The 10,972-nt window shown below is 46.3% G+C and overlaps 1 long non-coding RNA gene across 1 annotated transcript in view; it reads left to right on the forward strand.

The window, feature by feature from the left end:
• LOC310663943 overlaps positions 1–8,375 on the forward strand; it is an 18,765-nt gene extending 10,390 nt beyond the window's left edge. The window contains exons 2-3 of the long non-coding RNA XR_014504702.1: positions 6,480–6,872; positions 8,264–8,375. This is a non-coding gene — a long non-coding RNA (uncharacterized lncRNA). The remainder of the gene's footprint in view (positions 1–6,479; positions 6,873–8,263) is intronic.
• The last annotated feature ends 2,597 nt before the right edge of the window (positions 8,376–10,972 follow it).

Consider the following 10,972-nt stretch of genomic DNA (forward strand, 5'->3'; position numbering starts at 1 on the left):
TCTTCGGCGGGCTTTAGGACTTGGCTCCCTACCCGGGCTGCCCACCGTGCCGCCCTCCTGTACATTTGAACTTGGCGCGCGCGCGCGTTTAACTTTCCTGACGACCGTTTCCTCGCTCCCTGACGGGGGTGTGGTCACTCCTGCCTCATGTTCTCCCGCTGCCCGCGCGCCACCTGATCCCGATGCCTGGGACTCCTCCCCCCTACTGCACTCTGGGGGGGACGCTGGTCCTGATTTCCAGCTGCTGCTCTCTGAGTCCCCTCTGGCCCCTTCTTCCCGAGGTGTCTCCTTGGGCACTCCTCTTGCCCTGACTATGGGGGCTCCTTTCTGTGAATCCTCCGAGTCACTGGAAAGACTCAGAGAACTCGGATTGCTGTCATCGCTGACATTTCCTTCGGACTCCTCCCCCTCGCTCTCCATTTCCTCCCTCTCCTGTGCCTCTGCTCCTGAACCCCTGACACCTACTTTATGCTCCGTAGAGCCATTGACTTCCGTCCTTCCCTTCTGCAAGTTTTCTTATTCCACTCTATAATTCACAGGTTCATTGGTTAAAAATTACACCATGACATAAGATTTAATTCAATCCTGCCAATGTTTTCATGTTTCTGCAGTTCTCACTTATATAAACCATGAATTTACTCCATTCTTTTTGGTACTTCGTCTCCTCCTGATTGCGAATCCTGTGTGTCAATTTTGCCATTTCGGCGTATTCAACCAACTTTATCTGCCATTCCCTTACAGTTGGAATCTCCTCTGACTTCCACTTTTGGGCTATCAAAACTCTGGCTGCTGTTGTTGCATATAGATATAATCTTTGGTCTGTCTTCTTAATATCTTCTCCCACCAAGCCTAACAAAAATTCTTCCGGCTTTTTTGGAAAAGTGTATTTAAACATCTTTTTTAACTCATTATAGATCGATTCCCAAAACTCTTTTATTTTGTTACATGACCACCACATGTGGTAAAAGTCGCCGTCCTTTTCCTTGCATTTCCAGCAAGTTTTGCTACTTGTCCTATACATTTTTGCCAGTTTGGTGGGAGTGAGATACCAGCGATAAACCATTTTCATTACATTCTCTTTTAAAGCAGAGCATGCAGTGAATTTTAGATTCTCGTTCCAAAGTTTAGCCCATGCATCATAGTCTATGTTGTGTCTCAAGTCAAGAGCCACTGTGATCCACGCGACGGTCACCTCCAGACTGGATTATTGTAACTCGCTCTACATGGGGCTGCCCTTGAGACTGACCCAGAAACTCCAGCGGGTGCAGAATGCCACGGCGAGACTCCTTACAGGGTCCTCGCTGCGAGATCACATTCACCCGGTGCTATACCAGCTGCACTGGCTCCCAGTGGGGTACAGGATCAGGTTTAAGGTGCTGGTTTTAACCTTTAAAGCCCTATACTGCTTAGGACCCTCATACCTACGGGACCGCCTCTCCTGGTATGTCCCAGAGAGGAACTTACGGTCTTCAAACAAAAACATCCTGAAGGTCCCAGGCCACAGAGAGGTTAGGCTCGCCTCAGCTAGAGCCAGGGCTTTTTTGGCTGTGGCTCCAGTCTGGTGGAACGCTCTGTCACAAGAGACTAGGGCCCTGCGGGACCTGACATCTTTCCGCAAGGCCTGCAAGACAGAGTTGTTCCACCAGGCCTTTGGTCAGGGCCTGGCTGACTCCCTCCTCTGGCAACCTACACAGAATTTTGCTTAACGGTTGCCATTAATTTGATTTTAATTAATTTTTATAATGAAATGTTTTTAGAATGTTGGATTATTTGATTGTTTGATTATTTGATTGTTGTTAGCCGCCCTGAGCCCGGTTTCGGCTGGGGAGGGCGGGATATAAATAAAATTTATTATTATTATTATTATTTATTAAGAGCCCATTTTGTCATGTTCTCTTTTATGAAAGGATAAATAATCATTTGTCATCAGAGAGGGGGGAATGGTGGAGGAGCCATTATCAGTGGCAGCAACAGTGGAGGAGTCAGTGACGGGGGGGAGTTGGCTGCCGTGGGGTGCAATGGGGTTTTTGTTGAGGAAGGGGTAAGAGTCGTCTTCAGAGGGGTAGCAGCAGCTTGGGAGTTGGCATTTTCTTTGGGAAGAGGAATTGATTGGTGACCATTTTGAGAACTGCAGCTCTGTGGGAGAAAGAAGGCTTTCTGAACTATTCTCAGCAGCTGTAATAAACTACACTTCCCAGGATTCATTGGGGGAAGCCACGACTGCTAAAGTGGTATCACAGTGATTTAAATGGATAGTGTGGAAGTGGTCAGAGTCTTGGTATCTGAAACTGAATGAAAGTATGACAAGGTGATTAAACAAAGGGGGTGGGGAAGGAGCCAGAGATCTGGAAGTGTGTACAAAAGACCCAGAATTCAGACCCCCTAACAACATCCTGGCTGGGTAGTGTTGGAGCCCCCACTATGGAAGCAGTCCAGTTTCTGAGCTGAGATGCTATTTTGGTTACAAGTGAGCAGTCATGGGATTGCTTCTTTCACCTCGAACCCAACAAACTGTTCAGCTCACACCAAGTTGCTGACAGAATACGATCCGATTGAAGTTGCAATAAAAGTGTGCTGACCCCATGTTTCGTTCCCTCAGAGGGCAATAAGCCTGATGAGTCATATACCCACACACTGGATTTTCAAAAGGCTTTGCCCTGGAGTCATTCCTTGTCCATGATATCGTAGGGCTTGTGACTTCAGACGTAAGTACAGAGAGCTATGTCAATATTGGAGGGAAACTTGTTCATTAATTTCCTTAACCAATGTATTTGAACAGTAGCGTGGCAGTTGAATTAAAACACAGGAATCAACTTGTGCCTTGTTTATTCTATTTTATGATATGAAGTAGAAGCACAGCATATAAATAAAACCCTGAATGAGCAAGAAAATACCCACCAAGGTAGCGAATATATATTTTTAATAGCACTTGGCTTCTTATTTTTACTTCTTCTAAGGCAGGCTTCCTCAACCTTGGCCCTCCAGATGTTTTGAGACTACAATTCCCATCATCCCTGACCACTGGTCCTGCTAGCTAGGGATCATGGGAGTTGCAGGCCAAAAACATCTGGAGGGCCAAGGTTGAGGAAGCCTGTTCTATGGATTAGTAATGGTGCTGTGAGCCTCCAAGCCATAGCCAATATGATAAGAAGGCACGGTGACAATTAATTAAACGATCACACTGTTAATTAAAGTTGGAAGAACAATTCCAGCACTGGCTGCACAAGAACATTAACAGCATCTCCAGGACAAGAAGGCCTGTCCAACAGCTTGGAGAGGAGACTGGCATGTGATTGATTGATTGATTGATTGATTGATATGTTGAACTGCTTTAAAGTTCTGATGAGGAGGGTGAAACTGGATTTGGAGGTGCACAAAAATTCAACCCCTCCAGCTATGTCAGGGAACTGCCATCGAAGCTGGAGGCGGAGAGGAGGCTCCAGAAGGATGGTGGAGAGGGTCCCAGTAGGGAGAGAGGTAGCCCATCCGCTGGGGAAGGAAATAAGCGCAACACCAGTGGAGAAGGGGGGCAGATGGGGGAATTGGAGAGGTGGCTCCAGGACTCCTCACCGGAGACCAGCGGAGAGGGCATGAGTACTCCGCTGCCCACACCCACTTTGCGCAGAAGACTTCCACGCAGGCAAAGTAGGAGAAGACTGGGCGTCAAACAGCTTCTATGCTGGAAGAGGTTCAAGAAACGCCCACTGGCGGATTCTGCCAGCGACTGAGGCAGCCACGAACTTAAGGCTGTCCAGACAGAAAGGGTTCAACCAGGCAACCTAGCCAGGAGTAACGGCAACTTACGCACGAGCAACCCCTAGAACCATTACAAGCTAGAAAAGCCTTATCCCAATACAAGGAAAGCTCAGCTCCACAATCTCAGCCTAGGCTCAATTTGTTGGACTTGGATGCCCTTCCTTTCCAACTTACAAAATTAAATTTTGTTTGCCTTTTAATGTGAAAAGATCTCTTCCGCACTTCTCCAACCAATACGTGGACACAGTGAGCCTTTGAAGTTTGCCCTTCTCTGAATTTTGCAGTTGCGTTCTCCAATGAACTAATGTGTACACAAATGTAAAAAATTAGTGGAAAGTGTGCATTGTTGCACACAGCTCTGACATTTTGTCTTCCTAACTAACTGACAGTTGAGGAAGGGGAACCTACCCACAGACATCAGCTCTAGGGGGTAGGGGTCTCTTGGCCTCCCGATAGTTTTCTACTGGGGGTCTTTTGAGTTGAGAGGAGCTTTTCAAATCCCCATTATGAAGGCATCTGACTCATTAATAGTCCCCTCCCCATGCCAGCAGGAATCCCCGTGGGGAGATCTGGATGGAAAGGAAGACAACTGGCGGATTTAACAAGTCTAAATATAGACACAAATCTAGTCCTTTGGATATCCTAGGTACCCGCTTAAATTATTGTCACACAGATCGTCTGCCAATCCAGTTGCCAAGCATTGTTCAATACCGGCAGCCACAGTGTGGTGGGCTGTGAAGAGTTCACATTCAATTCTGCTTTAACCAGATGCATGAGGCTGTGACCCAAACAAGCAAATTCACGTTTGCTCTTTTGGTTCTTCAGCAACAGCTTGCTGGTTTGCAGAGTTGGTCTCCTTTGTCTATTCCTTTTTGTTGTTGTATTGAACAGGTGAACGTAAAAGGTCGGCATTGAGCCCAGTGAAGCACCAAGATAAAGTGGGTCAGCGTCATATTGTAGCCTCTGGCCTTTCAAAATGACATTTAAGCCCTGAGTAGCATTAGCACGATGATGGAAGTGAAAAACACTCGTTTGGTTGGGACACCCTTGGTGACCTGATGCCTCCGTGTGCTGTTTTTAGCTTCTGCAAGCTCTGTAAAACGTTGGCCTTTGAATTACTACAGTTCAATCATTTCTGCCAACCCTAGCGAATGGCATTCTCTAATAACACACATATTATATTCACATATTATTAATGGGGAGTAATTGAAGTGTTTCTGTAAATAAGGATAGTGAGATATGAATTAGAAAGGGTCTGCATTAGAATTTGAAATATTTTTTAAAAATTCATATGGGCCACACCTGCACATTACATTTAAGACAAAGGGACGCAAGTGGTGCTGTGGTCTAAACCACTGAGCCTCTTGGACTTGCCGATCAGAAGGTCGGTGGTTCAAATCCCCACAATGGATTGAGCTCCTGTTGTTCTGTCCTAGCTCCTGCCATTCTAGCAGTTTGAAAGCACTTCAGTGCAAGTAGATAAATACCGTATTTTTTGCTCTATAAGACTCACTTTTTCCCTCCTAAAAAGTAAGGGGAAATGTGTGTGCGTCTTATGGAGCGAATGCAGGCTGCGTAACTATCCCAGAAGCCAGAACAGCAAGAGGGATCGCTGCTTTTACTGCACAGGGATCCCTCTTGCTGTTCTGGCTTCTGAGATTCAGAATATTTTTTTTCTTGTTTTCCTCCTCCAAAAACTAGGTGCGTCTTGTGGTCTGGTGCGTCTTATAGAGCGAAAAATACGGTAGGTACTACTGCAGCGGGAAGGTAAACGGCATTTCTGTGCTCTCTGGTTTCCGTCATGGTGTTCTGTTGCACCAGAAGCAGTTTAGTTCTGCTGGCCACATGACCCGGAAAGCGGTCTGTGGACAAACGCCAGCTCCCTTGGCCTGAAAGCGAGATGAGCACCGCAACCCCATAGTCGCCTTTGACTGTACTTAACCATCCAGGGGTCCTTTACCTTTTTCTTTTTTAGCTTATTACATTTATGGCACTATTATGTCACTTTAATAGCCACAGCCTCCCCCAAAGAATCCTGAGAAATGTAGTTTACTGAAGATGCTGAGAGTTGTTAAAGGGACCCCTGACCATTAGGTCCAGTCGTGGCCGACTCTGGGGTTGCAGCGCTCATCTTGCTTTATTGGCCGAGGGAACCAGCGTACAGCTTCCGGGTCATGTGGCCAGCATGACGAAGCCACTTCTGGCAAACCAGAGCAGCGCACGGAAACGGCGTTTACCTTCCCGCCAGATTACCTATTTATCTACTTGCACTTTGATGTGCTTTCGAACTGCTAGGTGGGCAGGAGCAGGGACTGAGCAATGGGAGCTCACCCCATTGCAGGGATTCAAACCGCCGACCTTCTGATCAGCATGTCCTAGGCTTTGTGGTTTAACCCACAGCACCACCCACGTCCCTTCTGAGAGTTGTTAGGAAACCCCTACTCTTTTCAGGGAGGTACAATTCCTGGAGTGGTTCAACAATCAATCCTTCTCTTTGGGGAGCTCTGCAAATTGTATCTGTGAGGGGAAATAGGGGGTTTCCTAACAACTCTTAACACCCTTAACAAACTACAGCTCCCAGGATGCTTTGGGAGAAAGCATAACTGCTTTAAAGGGAAGATGTGGATGTGGCTGAGGCTTCTCCTCCCTCACCCCCACAAGGAATCTTTGGAACTTGCTTGGGGAGGCTGAAAATGTCCTGACACAGATCTTTGTTTCTTCAGAGAACAATCTTTGGGAATGGTGCTTCTCGGGCCTATTTTGCTGGCTCAAGCAAAGGACAAGATGGAATCTCTCCACCAACACTAACACCAACACTTGAAGCCAACTCCATCGGTGGTTGAATCTGATTTCAGCAGCATCTTCAAGCACACCTGAGAGGAAGCTGACTACTTAGGAGGCATGGAGCAGGCTGCAGATTTTTAAAAAATAAAGCAAACAGGCTCTTAGTTTGCTGAAAGACAAACTTACCAAGGGAACTCAGTCAACTTCTAACAACTTGAGTATCTAAGCGAACATATAAAACCTGAACCAAGTGTCATAATTTGGAGAGACAGCTAGGGTCTTGGAGAATTCAACTGGAAATGGAAATAGGATGGTCACCATGTTTGCCCAAGGTCAGGAAATCATGCAAACAAATACATTTGCTATCATTGTTTCTTCGGCCTGTGAATGTCACATAAATTCTTGTGTTATTTTCTGCATTCTTATTGACATTTTTCACTGAAATGCATTGAAGTTAATTAATTCATTGCATGATGAATTACGTTAGTTTTAGCCGTAACGGATAGTGGAAACGGAACTGTAGTATAACAGAAGCAGTGCTGCTTGCAGAAAACACAGGGCAGGGCAGAAATGGCTACTTCCTTGCATCCCGAATTCATGGAAGAGATCTGTGGCAACAATTGCCACTTTTTGTATAAGCAGAGTGTAATTCAACTTTGGAGCTTGCACAAATTCTTCAGTAAAGAGACCACCAGGTGCTAGATGAATTTATGGCAAATGTTTGTGTTTTGGGAACCAACCTAATCCTATTTTGAATTTTGGGACCGACATTTACGTATAGGGATTCAGACTTAGTTAGGCCTGCCTGACGTCCATTCTCCTGAAATGATTCGATCCCTGGTGGGAGGTCTTTAAGTGGATTTGACAGCAAGCTCTTGAAGCACGGATCTCTGCTGCAAGTTCTGTTGCTTATCCTTATGTTAGGAACATAGGAAGCAATCATATACCAGATCAGACTACTGTATTTTTTGCAGCATAGGACGCACCGGACAATAGGACGCACCTTGTTTTAGAGGGGGGAGAACAAGAAAAAAAATTCTCCCCCTCTCTGCCCAGTGCCCCTTCAGCGAAGCGGCAGGAGGCGCTGCGCAGAGAGAGGGAGAATTTCCCCCCTCTTGTTTTCCCGCTCTAAAACAAGGTGCTGTTTAAGGTGCATTCAGGCGGCTACCTTGGAAGCCTGGAGAGCGAAAGGGGTCAGTGCACACCGACCCCTCTTGCTCTCCAGGCTTCAGGTTCCTTTCAACCTGCTCTTTGGGGCTGGCGGGGGGGAAGCCCACTACCAGCCCCAAAGAGCAGGTCAGAGAGCAGCGGAAAGGGGCAGCGGAGAGGCTGCTGCCATAGTCGCACGTCACTTCTCCAGCTGGGAGAGGGTCGCGGGGCTGTGGCTTCTTTAGCCCCGCACACGCTCTCCCAGCTGAAGAGGTGGCGCGCGGCTAAAGAGGTTCCTGCCATAGCTGCGCGTCACCTCTCCAGCCGTGAGAGGGTCGCGGGGTGCTTCTTTAGCCCCGTGCGCGCTCTCCCGGCTGGAGAGGTGACGGGCGGCTATAGAGGCTCCTGCCATAGCCGTGCATCACCTCTCCAGCCGGGAGAGGGTCGCGGGGCTATGGCGTCTTCGCTCCATAGGACGCACACACATTTCCCCTTCATTTTTAAAGGGGAAAAAGTGCGTCCTATAGAGCGAAAAATACGGTATTTATCCATTGTCTGCTCTGACTGCCAACAGGTTCCCGGGATCTTAGGCAGAGAGGGATCCTCCCTGTCATCTGACCCTTTTAACCAGCCATATCCGGGATTTGAGCCCAGAACCTTTCCCCTAACGAAGCATGTGCTGTATCACTGAGCGATCATCTCTCCCACCCCACCCCCCATATGGAATGCTTCTTGAATGCCAGTGCCATCTTTGGGCTGTGCTAATCTCCTCTGCATCCTTCCAGGCAGTGTATGTATCACCAATGCAAGCACACAGGTCCTTGGGAATTGTCAGGGTGCAAACTGTGAAGAGATTATTATTGATATTTCAAATCCAGTGCATTTTAAATAGACCTTCCCGAATAATGTGTTTTGCACATATGTCAACAGCCAGTCACCATTCCTCGCTGGCGACAGTGATCCCAAGAGACAGGAGTCAAGTGACAAGATTTAGATGCCACTCTGTGTGTGCAAGTTGTCTTTGCCCCCTGTCCCAAGATAAACAGGTTGCCTTTAAATCTGCTAGTGACGTGCACATTGCAAATGATGTCATTTCCTGCTTTGGGAATTAATTAGTATTCTTGTTCACCAATATATGCTATGTTCCACTCCCATACAGCAGGTGACAACTTACCCTGCCATAGAATTCTGAATAATTTAGTAGTGATAAAGTATTTTGTTCTGTTTTTATAACCATGCAGTATATCAATCTTGTTTAAAAGTGTGTGTGTGTGTGTGTGATGAATGGATAAAGGGTTTTAAAAACATCACTTTTATTCTCCTTCCCTCTCCCCTTTAATGTTGTTGGTTTTTTTTAAAAAAAAATTATGCACTGTCAAACTATTCATTTAATGTAGCATGCGATCCAGTCCTGAGTTCACATGATTCTTCTTCCTAGGTGATGGAAATTAGCTTGCAGCGTGAGTGAATGCTGGCTGGAATATTAACAGTACAAGTGTAGAAAAGGTTTTTATTGCTTTCCATTTACTGAGTCTTCCTTTCTTCATATCTTATCTTCAGCACCTTGGGGGGGGGGGATAAAATGGTTTATAAATCTGTAAGCAGAGTGATTTTTTTTTTCCTGGGGGGGACGCAGGGATAAGCATACCCCTGAACAGTTTGTGAATCTTTGTACTTTTGTCCATTTACTGTATTTATTTCCCCCGGTTTGAAGTATAAAATGGTGATTTCCTTGAGTCAAAATGAGAGTACCCCTAAACATTTTTTAAAAAGAAAAAAACACCGAGTAAGTAAATAAATAATTGTGGTGAGTGGGACCCCACAATGGACTATCTGCTAAAATCACGGCGCCCTAATGCTATTTCTAGCACAGCTTTTGCTGGTAAAGAAAAACCACCATGCTTTGTTTCATGCAATCTCACCCCCCCCTTTTTTGCTAGAGAATTCTTTCCCCCTTCTCATGAATGAAGTGCAGAGAGTAATCATGTGCTGTCCTTGAGAACGCAGCGTGGGAAGCCCCTCTCGACTGTCCCTGGTCCTTTGTTCTAGGACGCGAAGTTCAAGCTGGAGATTACTACAGGAGAAAGGTGGCCGGATATCTGCTGAAGGGGGAAGAACAAGCCCACAGCCTTGGCTTGCTTGCAGTCTGGAGTCTGGATGAGATAATGGAGCAGAGTGCAGCTCAGTTGGCAAGGCGGCTTAGCTTGCTTGCTCAGGTTGCAACCTTGCCATTTGTTCTGACCTCATCCAGGCCTGATCAAAGACCAGGCGCTTGAAAGGAATGTCGGCGCAAGGCAGCAAGATGTGCCCAACTCAGCACGCGCACACACCTGGCTCTGATGTCATTCCCGTTCGGGGCTGCTGAGGAAATAGCGGCTGCCTCTCCCCCAGACACAAGTGGAGAATGTTCTGAGAAAATTCTGCAAAGTAATCTTCTTTTGTGGGAGGACAGGAAAAGAAACATCTCAGAAATCCTTTGAGAATTTCTCTAGAAACACAGTAAGCCACAGATGTTTCATACAGCAATACAGGTGTATGTACAGTCCCAGGACCTCCACCCTCCCCATCTGGAGTTGGGCTGAAAGACCAAGGAAAAGTGTGGGCACGTGGAGAGAAAATTGTAAGCCAGTGTGGTGTAGTGGTTAAGAGCGGTAGTCTCGTAATCTGGTGAACCGGGTTCGCGTCTCCGCTCCTCCACATACAGCTGCTGGGTGACCTTGGGCTAGTCACACTTCTCTGAAGTCTCTCAGCCCCACTCACCTCACAGAGTGTTTGCTGTGGGGGAGGAAGGGAAAGGAGAATGTTAGCCGCTTTGAGACTCCTGAAGGGGAGTGAAAGGCGGGATATCAAATCCAAACTCCTCTTCTTCTTCTTCTTCTTCTTCTTCTTCTTCTTCTTCTTCTTCTTCTTCTTCTTCTTCATCTTCACAAGCCCTATTTGTGACATGGCTCAACATCCCTTCCTTTCTTTTCTTTCGGTGGTTCATTTTGCATCCCATACATCCCTACATATTTTACATGAACTAAACCATTCAGTAATCCATTATTACATCCATCAAAACTTATTTATACTGTTGAATTTATCTTAATGCTACCAGCATTTTTAAATGAACACAATTTTCACCCATATATTCAGTAAACATTTTCCAGTCTTCTTTAAACGTGCATTCTTCTTGTTCTCTTATTCTATATGTTAAATCTGCAAGCTGCACATATTCCATCAGTTTAAGTGACCATTCTTCTTTGGTTGGGACCTCGCTCATTTTCCATTTTTGGGCTAGCAA

The sequence above is a fragment of the Podarcis tiliguerta genome (assembly GCF_965153285.1).
Source record: "Podarcis tiliguerta genome assembly, chromosome: 14".
Lineage (NCBI taxonomy): Eukaryota > Metazoa > Chordata > Lepidosauria > Squamata > Lacertidae > Podarcis > Podarcis tiliguerta.